The following is a 20200-nucleotide window of genomic DNA, read 5'->3' as shown; positions in this document are numbered from 1 at the left end:
AAGTTCTCTTCATCAGTGAGTTGTCTTTGAGCCTTGTTTTATTCTCTCTAACAACAGAAATTTGAGAGCTTTATGTGATCAGACCAGTTGACCAGTTGACGTGATCACAGAAAACTTCCCAAGTTTTTTCTCTTGGCTAGGACGATAGCCCCACTTGGAGACTATAAAAGTCACCTCTCCGCTTCTTACTAGAACGCTCAGACTTATATATTTCTTTTCTTTCTTTCTTTCTTTTTTGATAGGCAGAGTTAGACAGTGAGAGAGAGAGAGACAGAGAGAAAGGTCTTCCTTTTTCAGTTGGTTCACCCCTCAAATGGCCGCTATGGTCGGCGCACTGCGCCGATCCGAGGCCAGGAGTTAGGTGCTTCCTCCTGATCTCCCATGCGGGTGCAGGGCCCAAGCACTTGGGCCATCCTCCACTGCCTTCCTGGGCCACAGCAGAGAGCTGGGCTGGAAGAGGAGCAACCGGGACAGAACTGGCGCCCCAAGTGGGACTAGAACCCGGGGTGCCAGCGCCGCAGGCGGAGGATTAGCCTAGTGAGCTGCAGCACTGGCCCAGACTTATGTATTTCACACTTAGCTTTGCAATCCACCAGAAGTCATTGTCTTAACAAGGCCACAGACGTTCTCGTGATTGGGTGGGTTTGACAGGCAGCAGGTGTGGGCCAGGACTTTTCCAAATAGAGCAGGCATCAGGTGGCTGGCTTGCTAACGAGAGCTTACTGGGGCCTAAGACATGCATTTTCATGTGAGTGCTGGTGCTGTGGGGACAACATTTTGAGTGCCACTGGTGTGGGCTTAAAACCGGCGATCCTGGAGCCGGAATTCACCTGTCCAAGCCACCTGTGGTTGGAGGTTGGTCATAATATTTACCTCCTAAGGGTTGTTCCCAGGATTAAGTTCATGTTTAGCAAACACTAGGGCAGTGTCTCATCAGTGCTGTGCATTTGTCAAATATGTTAAATAAGCTGCCAGCTTAGGTTGGAGGCTGCCATCCATTCACCTGCTCCATGAATGTTCGCTGAGCGCTTAGCTCCGTGGGAAGCATGGTGAGCGTGGGGGAGGGGCGGCAGAGTGGAACAGGTGCCGAGGCAGCCTCTTCTCGTGGCTTGTTAAGGAGCAGCGGCTGTCCTGGGCCCAGAGGATGCTTTCTCAGACCATCATGTTGCTTCTGAGGTTCCGTGAGTCCCGAGCTGTAAATAGGCAGTGATATGACCAACAGGAGGGCTCTGTCCTGTTCTAGCACTCCGGGCTTCTGTCCTCACGGCCTCCACCCTGACCCTTAGCCACGTGGTCCCCCGTGCAATGGGTTAATGGCGCTTCCTCAAGGACAACATGCTCTGTAACCATGGCTCTCCGCGCTCAGTACAACACAGAGGAGCACCTGGCGCCCCACCGCTGCTCAGTGAGTATCTGTTGACTAGGCAGGTGGAAGGAAGTGTGCAGGAATCTGGGGTTCCTATAGCTCTGTTTGCCTCTGGCGGGTTTGTGTCTTGTGAAGAGCAGGGACAAAGATGGGTGTGAAAAGCAGAAGTGGTTTATCAAAACAAAAACAAAAAAAAAAAAAAAAAGAGAGAGAGAGAACAAAAGTGAAGGACAAAAAACCAAAAACAAGCAAAAAACCAAAACTCATCAGCTCTAAGGCATCCCTAAAGAAAAGCAAAAGTGGAAGAAAAATCTCCCAGCAGCACCGAGTGCAGTCCGGAAGAGGGGGGAGCTGTTCGGAAGACTGACTGAGTAGGGTTTTATAGGCATGATGGGTCTGGGAGAGGGACGGTTTTCACTGGTTAGCTGGAGGACAGCTCCAATCGAGACGCCACAGAAAACCCACAGAGCGTTCCCCCAGGACGCGTAGCATTCTCATGACCCAGATCAGTTCTAGCAGCAAAGAATCCCTGACCACAAGGCCCAGCCAGTGACGTTACCAGCACCACCACCACTCCCGGAAACCGGCTGCTCGGATTCTGTTGTCTCCGGATAGTGGCGGGGGCACCGGTCCCTGTCTCCCAGCCAGGAGCCTCTCCCTCTGTCTGAAAGACTGTGTCCGAGGGCCCAGGCTCCCACCGGCTTTCTCCGTGTGCCAGTAGCAGCATCCTGGTGGGCTTTGCCGATCCCGCTCTCGGCCTCTCCAACGGCTCCTCCCTGCTGCATGCAGAGATGGTCCCGAACCCCAGGGCTCGCTGCTCGCCACCCTGCCTGGCAGCCGGTCCACAGCACTCTGTGTTAGCGTCTCCCCCCACGGAACATGCGTCCACCAGACGCCATGACTTCTGTTAGTTCTTATCTCCATTTTAATGCAGTCTTTCTGAAAACTCCATATAGTTTCCGCATCTAGACACTCATTTCCATGCAGTAGGATGCAAAAGTGGTGCCCACCAGGAGGCTAGGAAAGGCTGGAAGTGAAGCCATCAGGACGGAGGATTTGGGCACTGATTGGAATGTGGTGCCATTTCCCACTTGACAACCCCTGCGGCTCCCTTCTCCCCGTCCTGCCCCACACCGGGAATCTCATTCTTTTAAAAAAAAAATCTTTAAAATTTATTTGAAAGTCAGAGGAAGAGAGAGAGAAAGAGAGAGAGACAGAGACTGGTCTTTCATTTGCTGGCTCATTCCCCAAATGTTTGCAGCAGCCAGGGCAGGGCCAGGCTACAGCCAGGAGCCAGGAGCAAGTCTGGGTCCCTCACCTGGTGGCACAGACACACGCACTGGAGCCATTACCTGCTGCCTCCCAGGCTGTGCATCAGCAGAAGCTAGAATCAGAGATGGAACTCAGACCCAGGTACTCGATACAGGATTCCGGCTCCACTCTGTCTTGACCACTGTGCTGAACGCCCACCTCAGGAAGGGGGCATTTCCTTCCCACTTCAAGTCAAGGGAGAGAGACTCAAGGGGGTCCACTAAGAGGGCTTGGCGCACGTCCCCTCGACCCAGCAGCCTGGGTGTATGGGCCTTCCCCTGAGCCAAGTGGAGCTGCAGGAGACAGTTGGCCTTGGCTAGGGGGACTATGTGACCCCTACAGAAGAGACCTGGGCAAGGGGCCCTCTGCATGCCTCCAGGATGCCATGTCCTAGTCTCCTATTCCCAGCAGGAGAGTCGCAGAGAAATCCAGAGAAAGCCTATTTTACAGACAATACAATTGAGGATCCAAAGCACGAACTATTTTATCCCAAGATCAGGTAGCAGGCGGCAGAGCGGCAGTTCAGACTCACGTATCTTTCCTGATCCAGGCTATATCCGTGGCTCCACTGCTGAAGGCCAGCGCTGGGCTGGGTCTGCATCCAGCCTCTTTCACGTCCTGTGTGGCCAGTAGACACGTCACTTCTGTGTCTGCCTTGCAGATCTCTTTCTCTCTGTGTAGATCGACTTGGCATTCCTTGGTGATCATCTGCTGTTCTGCTGGTCCATACCAACAGATTCCTCCTCTCTGTCAGCGTGGCTGGATCTTAGGTAGCTAACACGAAGTCAGTGGCTGAACCACGGGAGGCAGGTGAGTGAGCTTGCCAAGCCTGGGTAGTCGCGGCGACGCCGTGTAGGGCACAGGGCTGACAGTTTGAACGTTTGGGAAAACAGGGTCCCTTGCCCTGGCTAAGTTGCTTGTGAAGTCACTTTCTCTCATCCCCCCTTCTTGTCCTCCCTGCAAACTGCCTGTGTGGCTCAAAGAATGCTTTTATTCCTGGCACAGTCACCTCCCGGGACCACGCACAACCCACACGTGGCCGTGTTCTGGTGGCACTCAGCACTGTGTTATGGCCTTACATCCCCCGTCCCTCAAGCAGCTGTGACCCCGTGGTGCCAGGCAGAGGTGACGGCGGTGGAAGAACGCACAACCTACCCACCCACTCAGGGTCCCGCGCTCCATTAACCTCTGCTGTCGCTGCTTTGACCTTTGAATAAGGTGCCCTGTGTTTCATTTTGCACTGGGCCCTGCAGATGGTGCACCCGATTCTGGATGGGGGGAAGGGGGCACCTTTGCCTGGCAAATCCCCATGTTCTCCACTGAGAACCCAACAGCGTGCAAACTCTGCCCGAACCACGTTGGGAGTGGAGTTGTTAGACAAACAGCCACAGGCCTGAGCTGTTGCGTGTTATTGGCTAGGCAGAGAGGTGTTGAATGTGTTCCATAGGAAGGGACATGGCATCCAGGGTTCTGCCCAGTGGTGAGAAAAATACCCCACTGCTAACTGGGATCTCATCCGGGAGACTCTGAACAAGCAGTGACAGTGGCTGTTCTGCACATCTCAAGGCTCCTACACACGGTGTGACCTCAGCCACCTGTATGGTCAAGGACTGGCCAGGAGAACTGGAGCCCTGGCAGGTGCTTACAGAGAGGGAACCAAACGACCGTAGCACAGGTGACACGGAGGAGCCCGGACGCCAGACGGAGTCAGTGCAGTGAAGTACCCAGCTATGAGCAAGGGCAGGAAGCCACTCACCACGGAAGCTGGAGAGACAAAGGGGAGAGCTGGTGGCACTGGAGCCAGAACATTCTGGAAGCAGGCAGGCCTGCGCTGGGAAAGCTGGTGCTCTAGACGATGGCCCCAGGCAGAGAGGTCGGAAGAGAAACACCACGGCCAGGTAGCTAGACTCGGCAAGCACTTCCTGACAGGGTGACAGGGTTCGAGTCCTTGGAGTAGGTACTTTAGGGGAGCAGAACCCCTTAAACAGGGCGTCTTCTGCATCTTCTCATTTGCATCTATATAAATATATTTTAAATAATGTGTTGTGGAATTTCATTATCCTTTGTGCCTGTCCCGATGACCATGAAGTTGAGCATCTTCTCGTGCTGGTTGCCTCTCGCAACGTCTGCTTCTGTGACGTGGTGTCTCGTCATGTGTCCTTGTTTCACTCCTTGGGTTATGTTCCTGCTCATTGAGGTAGATGAGTCCTTCCTACATTCTGGGTGCGCATTCTTTGGGAATCTTTTCTTATAGTTTGTTGCTTATGACTTTTCCTTCCTTTGGAGAACAGAAGTTTTAATTTTGGGTGAAATTCACTTTGTTTTTTGAAGATCAGTGTTTCGAGCATGTGTTCCACCTAAGAAGCTTGAGCCTACTTCAAGGGCATAAACGTTTTTCTCTTATCTTTCTTCAGAAATTTGAGAATCTTAACTTTTATGTCTGGGCTCATGAAGAGTCATCCAGAGCTAATTTTTGGGTATAATTTTGAACTATGGGTCAAGACTCGTTTTTCTCTCTATGATGATAGCTACTTGTCCCAGCATCGTTTGTGGAAAAACTTCCTTTCCCTGTTGAGTTGGCTTGGCGCCTTTGTTGGACACCATTGACCATTATGAATTTGTTTATTTCTGGACTCCATATGTCTATTCTCACTCTACTACCACACTGTCTTAATTATTGTGGTTTTATAATCAGAAAGAAAGAAGTGCAACTTTTTCCATTTTGCTCATTGTGTTCAAAATTCCTTGGGCAATTCCAAGTTCTTTGCATTTCCATATAAATTTTAATTATCCACATTTCAATTTATTGGAATTGTGTCAAATCTGTAGGTTCATTTGGGATGAATCAGTATCATAATAATACTGAGTCTTTCAAATTGTAAACATGGTAAGTTCACTCATTTAGCTTCCTTGAGAAGTTTTTTTTTTTTTTTTTTGGTAATGTAGTTTAGGTTTTAATGTAGAAGTAATACACATTTTAAAACTTTTATTCTTCAGCAGTCTGTTTTTGATGCTATTACAAATTAAATTGATTGTCAAATGCAATTATCTAAGTGGTTCTTGTTAATACAATTGATTTTTGTGAATTAATCTTGTATCTTTATCAGCTTTCACGGTGGTGGTGTAGAGTCATTAAGCTTGTCTATGTGACAACGTTATCTGCAAGTAGAGGCCAGTTTAGTTCATCCATTGCTAAACCATTCCTTCTGATTGCTCTGGAATCGGTTGGGCTCTCTAAGACACCAACTACAAGAGGTGAAAGAGATCACCCATGTGTTTTTCTTAACCTTAGGGGGAAAACAGTCAACCACCTGACCACGGGGACTGTGTTAGTGGCCAGGTTCTCAGGTCACCACTGAGCAGGTTGAGGGAGCTCCCCTCTGCTCCTAACTCTCTCAGAGCCTGTCTCTTCTTTTTAAAATCACAAATGTGTGTTGAATTTCATCAAATGCTGCCCTTGTATCCCCGAGATGAATATACGGTTCTAGCCTCTATTCTGTTCATCTAGTGAATTCCACTGATTTTCAACAAACTCTGCAATCCTACTTGATTACCCTTTTCAAATAGTGCTGGATTTGATTCTTAATATTTATTGAGAATATTTACGTCCATGTTCATGAGGGACATGGGTCTCTTTTTCCTTCTTGTCGCGTTTTTCTCGGGCTTTGTTATCATATGAGCCTGGCATCATAGAATGAATTAGGAGGTTTTCCTGCCTTCTCCATAGTCTGAAAGAGTTTGGATAAGATTAGTGTTAATTTTTCCTGAAGTGTTTGTTAGATTTTACCAATGAAATTGTCTAAGTCTGTAATTTCTTCTAGGAGGTTTTGTTCTCATCATGAATTCAATTTCTTTAAATGATACAGAATTGATTTCAAGACCAAATTTTCTCTTTATCTTTCATCAATTTTAGTAATTTGTCCTTTCAGAAATGTTTCCATTCCATGTAAGTTAATGAGTTTATAATTACGAAGTTGTATATAAAATTCTTTTATTTATTTTCTTATTACCTCTTCAGTGCCTGTAGGACCTATATTAATGTCTCCTCTTTCCTCTGTCTTGGAAATTCAAGAAGTGGGGCCTGGACTTAAACTCAGGCACTCTGATGTGATATGCAGTCGTCTCAGGAAGTGGTTCATCCAGGTGTTAAATACCCACCCTGGGGCCGGCGCCACGGCTCACTAGGCTAATCCTCCACCTGTGGTGCCAGCAGCCCAGGTTCTAGTCCTGGTTGGGGCACCAGATTCTGTCCCGGTTGCTCCTCTTCCAGTCCAGCTCTCTGCTGTGGCCCAGGAGGGCAGTGGAGGATGGCCCAAGTGCTTGGAGGAAGCACTTGGCTTCTGGCTTCGGATCAGCACAGTGCGCCTGCCATAGCGGCCATTTAGGGGGTGAACCAATGGAAGGAAGACCTTTCTCTCTGTCTCTCTCTCTCTCACTGTCTAACTCTGCCTGTCAAAAAAAAAAAAAAAAAAAAAAAAAAAGAAAAAAAAAAAAAGAAAAAGAAAAAAAATACCCACCCTGGGATATTTTATCTTTAATCCATATGTTTAGCATATGTGTGTGGCACTTGTCATTCTATCATGTAGATTGAAATTAAGTCTGGTTTCATATTCCCCAGCCTGAAGGAGGAATTCCTATATAATTTCTTTTCTTCCCTTCCTCCCTCTCTCACCCCCTCTCTTTCTTTCTTTCTTTCTTTCTTTCTTTCTTTCTTTCTTTCTTTCTTTCTTTCTTTCTTTCTTTCTTTCTCTCTCTCTCTCTCTTCTCTCCTTCCCCTCTTCCTTTATTCTTCTTTTTTTAAAAGATTTATTTATTTATTTGAAAGTCAGAGTTACACAGAAAGAGGAGAGGCAGAGAGAGAGAGAGAGAGAGAGAGAGGGAGAGGGAGAGGGAGACAAACAGAGAGAGAGAGAGGTCTTCCATCCACTGGTTCACTCCTCAACTGGCCGCAACAGCTGGAGCTGTGGCAATCCAAAGCCAGGAGCCAGGAGCTTCTTCTGGGTCTCCCATGTGGGTGCAGGGGCCCAAGGATTTGGGTCATCCACTGCTTTCCCAGGCCATAGCAGAGAGCTGGATCAGAAGTAGAGCAGCCGGGTCTCAAACCGGGGCCCATGTGAGATGCTGGCGCTTTAGGCCAGGGCGTTAACCCACTGTGCCACAGCGCCGGACCCATTCTTTCTTTTTAAATATTTATTTATTTATCTGAAAATCAGAGCTAGAGAGAGAAAGAGATCTTTCATCTGCTAGTTTACTCCCCAGATGGCTGCAATAGCCAGGGCGGGGCCATGCGAAAGCCAGGAACCAGGAGCTTAATCCAAGTCTCCCACGTGGGTGACAGGGATCAAACAATTGGGCCATCTTCTGCTGCTTTTCCTGGGTCATTAGCAGGGAGCTGGATTGGAAGTAGAGCAGCTGAGACATGAACCAGTGTCCATATGGGAGCCAGCAGTGCTCAACCTGCTACACCACAATGCTTCCTGCCCCCTCCCCCCAATACGTCATTTCTGGATAGTACAGATATGCTGGCTATAAACTTTCTTAATTTTTTTTACTTATTTGACAGGTAGAGTTAGTGTGTGTGTGAGAGAGACAGAGAGAAAGGTCTTCCTTCTGTTGGTTCACCCCCCAAATGGCCACCATGGCCGGCGCTGCGCTGATCCAAAGCTAGGAGCCAGGTACTTCCTCCTGGTCTCCCATGCGGGTGCAGGTGCCCAAGCACTTGGGCCATCCTCCACTGCCCTCCTGGGCCACAGCAGAGAGCTGGACTGGAAGAGGAGCAGCCAGGACTAGAATCTGGCGTCCATATGGGATGCTGGTGCCGCAGGAAGGAAGATCTTTTTCTCTGTCTCTCTCTCTCACTGTCTAGAACTCTACCTGTCAAATAAAAAAAAGGCTATTTTAAAAATATTTGATAATTTATTAGAAATTTAGAGTTAAAGATAGGGATATATATATATATATATATATATATATATATAGAGAGAGAGAGAGAGAGAGAGAGAGAGATCCTCCATCTACTGGTTCACTCCCCAAATGGCTGAAACAGCCTGCCCTGAGCCAGGTGGAAGCAAGGAGTCAGGAGATTCACCTGGGTCCCCAAGTGGGTGGCAGGGGTCCAGATATTTGGACCCTCTTCTGCTTCTTCCCGGTCGTTAACAGGGAGCCGGATCAGAAGTGGAGCAGTTGGGACACAAATGGATGCCCAAATGGGATGCCAGTGTTGTAGGCAGTGGATTTACCCTCTGTGCCACAACACTAGTCCCAAGGTTATTTTTGCTGAACATAGATTTCTAGCATGACTGCCTATCTATCTCTATATCTATCATCTACTTGCTTTACTTTCAGCATTATAAATTGTCATTCTACTATTTCCTACACTATATTTTTTCTTAGAGGGAATCAATCTTTCTATTTTTTAAAGATTTATTTATTTTCTTTGAGAGGCAGAGTTACAGATAGAGAGAGGGAGAGATGGATAGAGGGGTCTTCCATCAGATGGTTTGCTCCCCAGATGGCCACTATGGCTGGAACTAGACCAATCCAAAGCCAGGAGCCAGGAGGTTCTTCTGGGTCATGGGTGCAGGGGCCCAAGCAGTTGGGCCATCCTCCACTGCTTTCCCAGGCCACAGCAGAGAGCTGGCCTGGAAGAGTCATCAGCAATTCCTTTCCTGTGAAATGTCCATTGACAACTTTGTGTGTGTGTGTGTGTGTGTGATGAGATTGTGTAATTTAAAGACCCACACGAAGAAAATAAAAATAGACACATAAATACATGAGACGGTTCCACTCTCATAGGTCTCGACGTACTCTAAAGTTTCAAAGTAAGAGCGCTTGCATGTGTCTCAAATCGATAAACAAACAAACAAATCCTAAACGACATAAGTGCGCTTGCCATACTGGAGCAGAGAGCTGAACTGAGGAAGGCGGAGTATACGCGAGACACTTGTAAGATTCCATATTTGGATTAACCCGGATGCAGGCACCTAATGGAAACCAGAGAAGTGTGGCTTCTCAACACGTGCGGAACAGACTCAGTTGGCTGAAAGGAAGTCCGGGACAAGCTACGGGTGTGGGAGGAAGTGCTGCTCTGTTGTTAGCCCAAGAGGCTACGCACACCAGCGATGGGCAGGGGGCTTTCCCTACAGCCGTCTCCTGAGACCCCATCTCTGACTTCCATCTTTGACTTCAAGAGCTCTGAAGAGGAGTGAGGGCTTCGTGTTTGCCCTGGTGGCTAAGAGGCTGCTTGGGACTCCTATGTCCTGTAGCACAGTGCCTGGGTTGGAGCCCTGGCTCTGCTCCCATCCCAGCTTCCTGGAAATGAGCACCCTGAGAGAGAGCAGGGGACGGCTCAAGTATGTGGGTCCCTGCTGCTCGGACAGGGGACTTGGGGCTGAGTTCCTGGCTTCCGGCTTTGTCTTGGTCCAACCTCAGCTGTTGTGGGTGCCTGGGGGGTGAATCAGCAAACAGAAGATCTCTGTCTGCCTCTGTCTCTGATTCTCCATCTTTTAAATAAGTAAAAATAAATAAAATTTTAAAAAAAGGAGTGAAACTTTGTCCAGGGAAGAGAGATCCAGTTGCTGAAGAGACGTGAAACCAGGTCCAAGAGGCAGGAGAGAAGACTTGGGGCCCCACAGATCTTCCGATGGGGGAGATCCCTCCTAAGCAAGGAGTTCTGCTCAGCTTGGTGGGCGGGGAGAGGGGGCAGATTGTAGGGGAGCGAAGTCCAGCTCACTGCACAAAAGGATTTTTCATCACAGCTTTCCAAAGCTGCCGAAGGCTTCCCTAGAGAGGGGGGAGTTCCGCACCATCGGAAGTATTCAAGTATGGGCTGTCTCCCCCACTGAAGGGCATCGAGCAAGCTGTGGCTGGCTGGACTGGGTGGTCTTCCCGATCGCTTCCATTCTGCTAGTCTTTGATTTTTACCCCCCTTACAGATAAAGCGTCCAGTACCAACAGAAGAACTTGCTGGAGATTACATGACTGAGGATGGTCAAGTGTGGCCTGAGACCTCGCTTTCGAAAGTCACAGTGGAGTTTCTTCCAATCCACCTCCATCGGTGGAATCTTAGGCCAAGGCTAAGAGAGACACTTCGGGAAAGTTGTCAGTGAGGGAGGTAGCTGGAATGCAAATTCAGGAGAACTGGGTTCCAGTTCTGGTTGCCCCATTCTTATTGTGCCCATCATCCAATCTTTCTCAGTCCTAGCTCCCTTATTTGTCAGGTCCAGCATCTCTGCTCAGACAGCTCTGGAAACTCCCCTTCCTCGAATGCCTATAGAATTCATCACCTGAACCCAGTCCTTCCCTCTCCCTCAAGCATGCGCCATTGTCTGCATCGCTGACGTTCCCGATGCAGTGCCTGGCACTTAGCAGGTGCACCCTAAAAAGCCCGTTTGCTGACATCCCCAGTTCCTGGGGCCTGGGAAAGCTGTGGGAGCTCTTGCAGGGACTCTCCCTTTACACGTGTTAGAGGAGGTAATAAATCAATAAAGGTGTTCAGCAAGATAAAAAGAAGATCAGAGCATCTGCTCTGCCCAGGTGGTTGAAATCAACGTGTTTCCTGAGGAAGTTTTGCCCAGGCACCTCCAAAAGTGTTCTGCTGTTTTAACTGTTCCAAGAGGTTTAATGATAAAAATATGTCTTGGACAAGAGTCTCTGTCAGATATGGCGCTCAGCCAATAGCCCTACTTTCAGCCCTGACGGTGAGATGCTGGTGACACTGAATGCTAGCAATGACGAGAAGTGGCAAAACAGGCCAAGTGGGATACGTCTGTTCTGACACGTGTAGCCCCATGGCCTCAGGTCTTGCTTCTCTATGGGAAGACAGAACTGTACCCCATGGCATCACTTTGGCTACTTGTACTGTGGGGTCAGGGCAGAGCACTGCTTCAGGGGAGGTGCTGGTCCCCTGGCAGGACCAAGCTGGCTGGCTGCCTTTTACCTCCAGCTTTGAAGTGATGGACCTGAGCTGGGGGGAGTGGAAAAGTCAGCTAACCCTAACTCTAACCCTGACCCTAACACTAACCCCTAAACCCTAACTCTAACTCTAATCTTAACCTTAACCCCTAAACCCTAACCTTAACCCATAAACCCTAAAATTAACCCTAACAATAACCTTAACCCATAAACCCTAACTCTGACCCTGACTCCTAAACCCTAACTCTAACCCTAATCTTAACCTTAACCCCTAAACCCTAAAATTAACCCTAACAATAACCTTAACCCATAAACCCTAACTCTAACCCTGACCCCTAAACCCTAACTCTAACCCTAACCCTAACCCTAACCTTAACCCCTAAACCCTAACCCTAACTCTAACCCTAACCCTAACCCCTAAACCCTAACCCTAACTCTAACCCTAACCCTAACCCTAACCTTAACCCTAACTCTAACCCTAACCTTAACCCCTAAATCCTAACACTAACCAACTCTAACCCTCACCCTAACTCTAACCCTGACTGGCTGCTTCTCCACTTCCCCACCTTGCCACGATTTCATGGTGGACAGGAGGAACCTGCCTGCCCCTTGGCTTTGGCTTGGTCTTTTATCTTGCTTTGGTTAACGGGATGTTCCCAGATGTGGTGTGAGCAGAGGATGGAAGTGCGATTGCACAGTTGGACTCTCTCTTTCGTGCCTCCGCCCTTGTCATGAGAAGCGTGTACTCTGAGAAGCCATTTCCATTTCAGTCTAAACCCCAGGAGACATGGAGGAGAGAGAAATCCCAGCTAAGCCTAAACCATAAATGAACCCAAGGGACCCACAGATCTGCAAGCAAGGGAAAAAAACAGTATAAGTTGTAAGACACTGGTATTTTTTGTCTGTTTGTTATGCACATCCTGGCTGATGCACAGTTGAGAGCTGATGTATGAGTGGGATCATGCTGATAGAAGTTTCTAGTTCCTTTCTTAAGATTCCAGTCTGACCCAACAGCTCCCAGTCTGTCACTTCTTGATCTCTCTGGCTCCCTTGGTGCCCTCTAACGCTCAGCTTCCCAGAGGAGTTTATGGATTGTGGGCCCAGCCAAGGGGCAGGTGGTCACAATAATGGCCCCTAAGGTTGTATCTCCTCCATGGGCCCTTCTCAGACCAACCCTGATTGACCTCGGATGTGCAACTTGCCTTTGCCGGCGGACAACGCATGTGCGGTGCTGTCTTAACGCATCTGGGCTTGTGTCCTCTTGCTATTGGGAACCCATTTGCAAGTTTGTGAAAATAGCAAGTTGGTCTCCTTGAGAGACCTCGGGAAGAGGGGCTCCCGTCAAATCAGCAGTCCCAGGCACGCGGGGCCCTGCCAGACTATCTGTCCCCAGTTGTGTCACCCAGACCAGAGCTGCTGGCCCACCACCGAGCCATGAGAAGTGGTTTATGTTTATTGTGTTAGGGCCCTACTTTTTGGGGTGATTGGTTATGCAGCAAGAGCTAACTAATACACCCAGGTAAATGATAGTTTGGAAACTCAGTGTGGCGTCATTCACCTGTGCACACTTCCTGAGCCCTTACTGCACTCCAGACATGAGGCTATGGTCTGGGCTTGAGATCTGGAACCAGGGGACGAGTTTTTCCTCTTCAGATGCAGAACAAGGTGGCAGATGGCATCGTGGGAGCTTTGTCTACTGTGTAATTACAGTGGGGCCCGTGAGAAGCAGGGATGGACAGCACAGAGAACGGGGCTTCCAAGGCAGAGCAGGACAGGCGAAGGAGCTGCTGCGTGGTGTCGAGGCAGAGGTCCCGAGAGACGAGGTAGCCTGACTGAGAGAGCAGCAGGAGGCTGGGACCAAAGGCCCCAGACTTGTCATAAGCTTGCTCTAAGCAGCCACTCTTCCTTCTCACCTGCTGTAGCAGGCTGATGACACTAATCCCTGATGTCTGGTGAACGCCTTCCCGCCTATCTTCTCTTCTTGTGGCCTTGGGAGTGGGTGGACTAGATGTTCTTAGCTCCACTTCCCCAAAGTGGAGCCGAGACTGGAACCTCCCTTGGTCCACAAGGCCACTGAAAGGCAAACCTGGGACTGGTACTTTGGGGCTCGCTATGTATAACCGTCCATGACACTGGCATCTCCCAGTCTGCTGGCACTCAGTCTTGGCCCCCAAGTTCTTGGAAGACCCCCCTGAATGCAGGATCTTGAGGGAAAGAGCAAGCACTGGGTAAAATGGTAAGGTCTGGGGGTGGCGCTGTGGCGCAGTGGGTTAAGCCACTGACTGCAATGCTGGCATCCCGTATAGGTGCCGACTTGTGTCCTGGCTGCCCCACCCCCAATCTTCTCCCTGCTATGGCCTGGGAAGGCAGCAGAAGATGGTCCAAGTCTCTGGGCCTCTGTTCCTATGTGGGAGACCTGGATGAAGCTCCTGGCTCCTGGCTTCAGCTTGGGCCCGCCCTGACCATTACAGCCATTTGGGGAGTGAACCAGCAGATGGAAGATTGCTCTCTCTTTCTCCCTGTCTCTCCTTCCTCCTGTCTCTGTACCTTTGCCTTTCAAATAAAATAAATCTTTAAAAATTGTGCTTTAAGTTGGATTCCTTCAATTCATCTCCATGCATCCTTCCAAGTCCAAACCTGAAGTGGTGTCTTATCTGGTGCTTAGCTTCTTCTCCTGCCCTTTGACAGTGAGATGGGTCGCACCACTCTCCTGAATAAAGCTTCCAGGCGGTTTCCTCATTACCTGGAAATGAACTTTGTTGGCTTCATACCAGGGCCAGCAAGGCTGTCCAAAGCGGCCCAATGGGCAACGTCTCTGACCTCATCAGCTTCCACCCCTCCGTGCACCTCTCCCAGGCCACCCTTCACTGCTCACACTTCTAAGTTTGTTCCTGTCCTCGTCCTCTCATTCGCTTCGCTCCCTGGGACAATCTGTCCTCCGATTGCAACATGGGCTGCCTTCTTGGGGGTCTTGTGTCAACTCAGGTTACCCTGCAGTGCCTGCTGCTCTCCAGCACAAGTCATTCCTGAGTTCATCCGTTTACATGCTTACGTGTCGGTTGCCTGGATGTACCCGTGGAATAAGCTGGACAAGAGCAAGGGCCTTGTCCATCTCACTCACCACTGTTACCTCTGGTGCCCACCATGGCTCCCGGTGGACCAGTAGGAAGCAGCAGCGGTGGATGTCACATCCAACACCTGACTTCTCCTTGCTGTCCGATTTGTCTTTTCTTGAATCCCTCCTGTGCACACTGCAGGCGGGAGAAACGGAGATGCCCAGTACCACACCGGGTCTGCTAGGCCACCCCACACTGGGACGGATGGTAGCGGGGTGTGGCTGGGTCATTGCCCATTGGGTCTGAGTTCTGTTTTGCCCCTTCCTGGGCATTTGAGACTTTTAAATACAAGCTAATGCCTTTACAGGCTCAGCCTGCGAGGTCTGTCTGATGAGATTCTTATCGGCTTCTTCCCCCAGCCTTCGAGCTGTGCCTGGAAGGGACCAGGAAGAAGTAACTTCTTCTTCGTACCCAGACTTCAGGACTTAACATATTAATACAAGCAAATGCGAATATACATTCTTATTCCACAAAAGGTAATCCATTAGACTCTGGATTTTTTTCCCCTCACTTTAGAAGAGATCGTCTAAGTATCTTACTGGTGTTCGGAGTGGTGGCTGAATTTGTTTGTTCACAGCTACAGCTAAAGTGCCAGTGTTTGGCAGATCCCTAGGTTTGCTCCTATGTGAATATGTGGATCTATGCACTTAACCAGTCCCCAACAGATAAACATTTGAAGGCTCGAATGGAAGTTTTGCACAGCCGTGGAAAGTGTCCCCGACGGCTTCATCCAGGGCAGGATCCTCCCTTGTGGCAGGTGGCCTCCGCCACGGAAGGCTGGCCACAGCCCCTAGAGAACCATTAGGGTAAACGGCACCAAGACCAGCCCTGGGGGCCACGTCTCTACTCCAGGAAAAGGCCACAAGACTCCAGCAGTGGCTAAAGGCGCATGCTTCGAAGGCAAAAACCAAGGACCCACCGTCACTCACGGGTGGGAAGACCAGGTTCTGGGTGAGTCTTGAGCTCGGGGAGACTCCTGGAAGCCCGTCAGTAGCCACAGCCCACCCCAGAGCAGCTGCCCACACACACCTGTCCCCCGGGGTGTGCTTGGAGGGGAAGTAGAGCAGCAGACGGATGGGCTCAGGGGGCTGGGGCGTAGCTTACGGTAAAACCGCTCATCACCAGAGTCTACCCTTTGCTGGTTGTAGCACAGAGTCTAGAATTGTCCTGCTCCTTTCTCGCAGGGTTGTGGGGCGGAGGTGACCCTATTTATCTGGCATCTGGAACTCATTGTCATCGACATCTTTATGACGGCTAAAGGGGGTGGAAAGCGAGAACTGTGGGTAGAGTGGGGGTCTTGCTAAAGAGGCAAGACAGGGGCCATCTGCTCTTTGGCCTGAGTCGGCACCATGCAGAAGAAGAGCGCACCTTCTGGACAGAGCTGACCCCACGCTCCTGGGAAAGTGAGCACCTCCGAGAAGCTCATGCGAGAGAAGAGACCTTGACCTGGAAGGCGCCGCGCGTTTGGGGTCAGGGAGACCTGGTTCAGCTACCACAGTCGCACGGACTTGAGTAAGCAGCCACCTCTCCACGCCTCCGTCTCTCTGTCTGTGCCGTGGGGCTACCAATCCCTACTTTGTCGGGTTTACTATCTGAAGCGAGGGGTGGATATCAACACCCAGCAGAGGAAACCGTTGACTACACATGGGTGTTTTCCATCCGTCTTCCATCCCTGCTTGCAAAGACAAGGCCCAGCTCCACTCTTCCTCCCAGCTGTCTTTCTCTTGTCTGCCTCTCTGCTTGGGAGCCACCTACATGTTATTTAAGAACTTTGCAATCAAGAGGCTGGAAAATTGCGCAAGGAAGCTCTGAAAAACCTGTCCTTTCTTCCTCTGTGTGTCGCGAGGGGTTGACTGGAGAAGAACCCAGCTTCCTGATTCTGAGCACAAACATACTACACGTGCCATTACCTCTGTCTCCTCCATGTATCGCCGGCGATTTATTTTAAGGTCTGCTATAAAAGCAAGACAGGGCTTAATTGTCTCGCTATAAAATATGTAAAGTATTACACTATTGGGGCTCATTAGCTGAAGCAGAGCTGCTGTTTAGTAATCCATAAGGTGATACTTGTTAATGAACACTGCAAATGATTCTCCTAACTACCTAAAGAGTAATAATAGATATGTCAGCCCGAACAAACAAGTCGCCAGTCCCCGGGGGGCGTGGAGACGCTGGATGGTAATTAGGATGAAGGGCAGAGCGTGCTCTCGGCTTTGGTGGGGCTGGTGCCCTCCAGGCCCGCAGAGGGGGGGCTGCCACTTCTGTCTGCGGTCACCGTGGGCAAGGACCTCTTCCCCACGCAGCGCGAACGGCCACGGCATTTTCCAAGGCATCCATGTCCCGTCCCCCGCCATGTGGGACGGCGGATTTTCAGGGAAGTGTGGTGTTTTCTGCGGCTCTCGAAATCCCTGGAGGCCCAAGCCAGCGCTCATTATCATTATCCACTCGGTGGTTCTGAAATACAGTGGAGAGGGGGGAGGGGTACTCCCGGGCACTTGAGTGTTAAAAGTGACTCAGTTCTTGGAAAACAGTATGACAGTTCCTCAAATGAAGCATAGAATTACCCTCGATCCAGCAATTCAACTCGGGGTGTTGCCCGCCAGCAGGCACTTGAAGAGGGATTTGTACGCTCCCGTAGAGAGCAGCGTCTTTGCAACAGCCCCGAAGTCGAAACAACCCAAGCGTTTGCTGACTAATACACAGATGAGCCCACACGCGAGTGTCATTCAGCTAAAAAGGAATGAGATTCTGATCCAGGCTATGACCTGGGTGTACAAGCCTGGGCGACATGGTGCTCACCGAAATATGCAGCCACAGAAGGGCGAATACCTCGTGATGCACCCCCCCCCCCCCAACGTGAGGTCCCAGAGGAGTCAAATTCACAGTGACAGAAGGTGGAGCAGTGAGCACCGGGGCTGTGGGGTGGGGTTGGGCTATCGCTCCGCGTACACAGAGGTGACGAGGCAAGGTTCCGCTGTGGATGGTGGGGGTGGTTGCGCAGCACTGAGTGTGCTTCCTGCCACTGAGCTATACGTTTAAAATAGTCCTGGTCGGGGCTGTGGGTGAAGCTGCTGCCTGCGACCCCCGCATCTCACATCAGAGCCCTGGTTCGAGACCCAGCTGCCCGGCTTCTGATCCAGCTCTCTGCTAATGTGCCTGGAAAGGCAGCTGGAGATGGCCCACGTATTCGTGCCCCTGCTCCCTGCGACCCACGTGGGAGACCCGGATGGAGTTCCTAACTCCTGCCTCCTCCCAGGGCAGACTGGGCTAATGTGGCCATTTGGGGAGTGAACCAGTGGGTAGAAGATCTCTCTCTCTCTCTCTCTCTCATCTTTCTCCTTCTCTGTTGTTCTGCCTTTCAAATACATAAATAAATCTTTCACAAATTAGTCAAAATGATAGAGTTGATGTTATGTATATTTTACCGTAACAGAACAAAAAGCCACTTGCTCCTAATTGGGATCAAGCTGATCAGACAGGGCTAGGAACAGGGCCCACGCTGTGCCCTGATCTCAGGGCTGGAAGGAAGTGAGGCGGGATGGAGGGGTGGACAGTGTTGGGCTCCTTGGCGGGCAGGGACCCAGGGTGCACGGAGGGGCAGGTGGGGAGGGCCGGCCTGGCTCCTCCGCGTCTCGGCTCCTCGGCTCCGGGCTGTGCACTGGGGCCACTGTGGCGATGACAGGGACTGGAGCTGCCCTGCTCACTGCTTTACTGCAGGCAGTGTGGCCGGGCCCTTACCGCGGTGTGAAGCCCTAGGCCAGCGACGGTCTCCCTCTTGGTTCCTTTTCCCCACCCGGCAGCACAGGGGTGGATGGGCGGGGTCTCAGAGGCCCTCGCCTGGGGGTATTCTAGGGCGCCAGGCATCGCTCTGCAGTCCTGCGTGCACAAGCATCAAGGCCCTGGAGGCCTCTCCGATGCTGCCCTGTCGGGGAGCTGAGCCTGGACAAGACCGTCCCTCTGGTGCTTTGAGGTGATTCTGCACGGAAGTGCTGGAGGGCGAAGTCTCAGGGGCCGGTGTCGCGGGGCAGTGGGCTGAGCCAGCCCCCATCAGAGCACCGGTTCTGAGTGCCGGCTCTTCCGTTTTCCATCCGGTTCCCTACTAACGCACCGGGGAAAGCAGCAGATGATGGCCCAAGTGCTGGAGCCCCTGCCACGCATGTGGGGGACCAGGAGGAAGTTCCGGGCTCCAGGCCTCAGGTCTGGCCCAGGTCTGGCCCAGCCCTGGCCATTGTGGCCATTTACAGAGTGAACCAGAAGATACAAAATATCTCTGTCTCTCTCTCTTTCTCCCTCTCTGTCTCTCCCTCTCTCTCTCTAACTGTGGCTTGCAAATAAATAAGTAACTCTTAAAACAAAACAATTAAAAAAAAAGCAACCGCAGAAAGTGCAAGGACTCAAAGGACAGACGGTGCCTTTGGATGCACCATTGATTCTGGCCCCACAACTTCTCCAAAGCTTCTTCATGTACAATAATGGGACTTGTCTCATGGGGTCACTGTTGAGAATTAAAAGAGATAATGTGAAGCAAATGCTGAACGTTAGCCTGAAACGTGGCACGCACTGAGTTAAGTTTTGGTCATCATTGTAATTAACAGTAGGGCTTATTCGTGGCAAAAGGGAACACACTGGCGTGCCGGACTCTCACATGTTCTCTGAATTCACGAATTCAGGGGCCTAAAATAAGAAGCAGCCGTGTCACACTCGTGGTATACATAAATTAATGAAGAGATAAAAGGGGGAGCTTCGCATCTCAGTAGCTTTCAAATAACGGGTGAAGAAAGAAGGAATTGAAAATTACCATTTGGCATCCACTCCAGGCATAATTGTCCCAGGCAAGATCACCCGTGGATGCTGAGGTTACTGGTTGGAATTGTGTTGGGAGCAGGATATCAACACAAAGTATCTCGCCATAGGATTGTATTCATATCAAGGGGAAATGGTGACCATCTATAGAGAAATGTGACTGACATCACATGAGCCAAGGTCACGGTTACCATGCCAAGGACAGGCAGTCAACACTGGCGACCTCCCAACATGGGACTCTGGGAAAGTATGACACCCCCACCACGATGTCCCTGCTGAAGACGGCTAACCTGAATCCGACCTCGAGAACACATCAGACACACCTAGTCGGGGACATTCTACCACATACTCCTTCCTCCCCTTCCAACCAGGTCAGGACTGTGAGGAGTGTTCTGGATTCAAGGGACAAAGGACAGATGACAAGTACATGAAACATGGCATCCTGGATCGGCGTCCGGGCCAAAGAACATTAGTGGGACAGTTGGTGAAATCCAAGTACGATTAGATAACGCACTTTTATTGGTATCGATTTCCTGATTTTGACAATCGTGGTGAGGCATGCCCTTGCTTCCACTCCGAAACGTGGAGTGAAAAAAGGACAATAGGGCTCCATCTTATTCTCAGAATTTTCAGAAACAGTTTAATGTCTGTGTGCGTGTTTGCATATAGGAGACAGGAAATAAGAGAGTGA

This window comes from Lepus europaeus, chromosome 17 (genome assembly GCF_033115175.1).
Source record: "Lepus europaeus isolate LE1 chromosome 17, mLepTim1.pri, whole genome shotgun sequence".
Classification (NCBI taxonomy): Eukaryota; Metazoa; Chordata; class Mammalia; order Lagomorpha; family Leporidae; genus Lepus; species Lepus europaeus.
Note: the sequence above shows the minus strand (reverse complement) of the source record.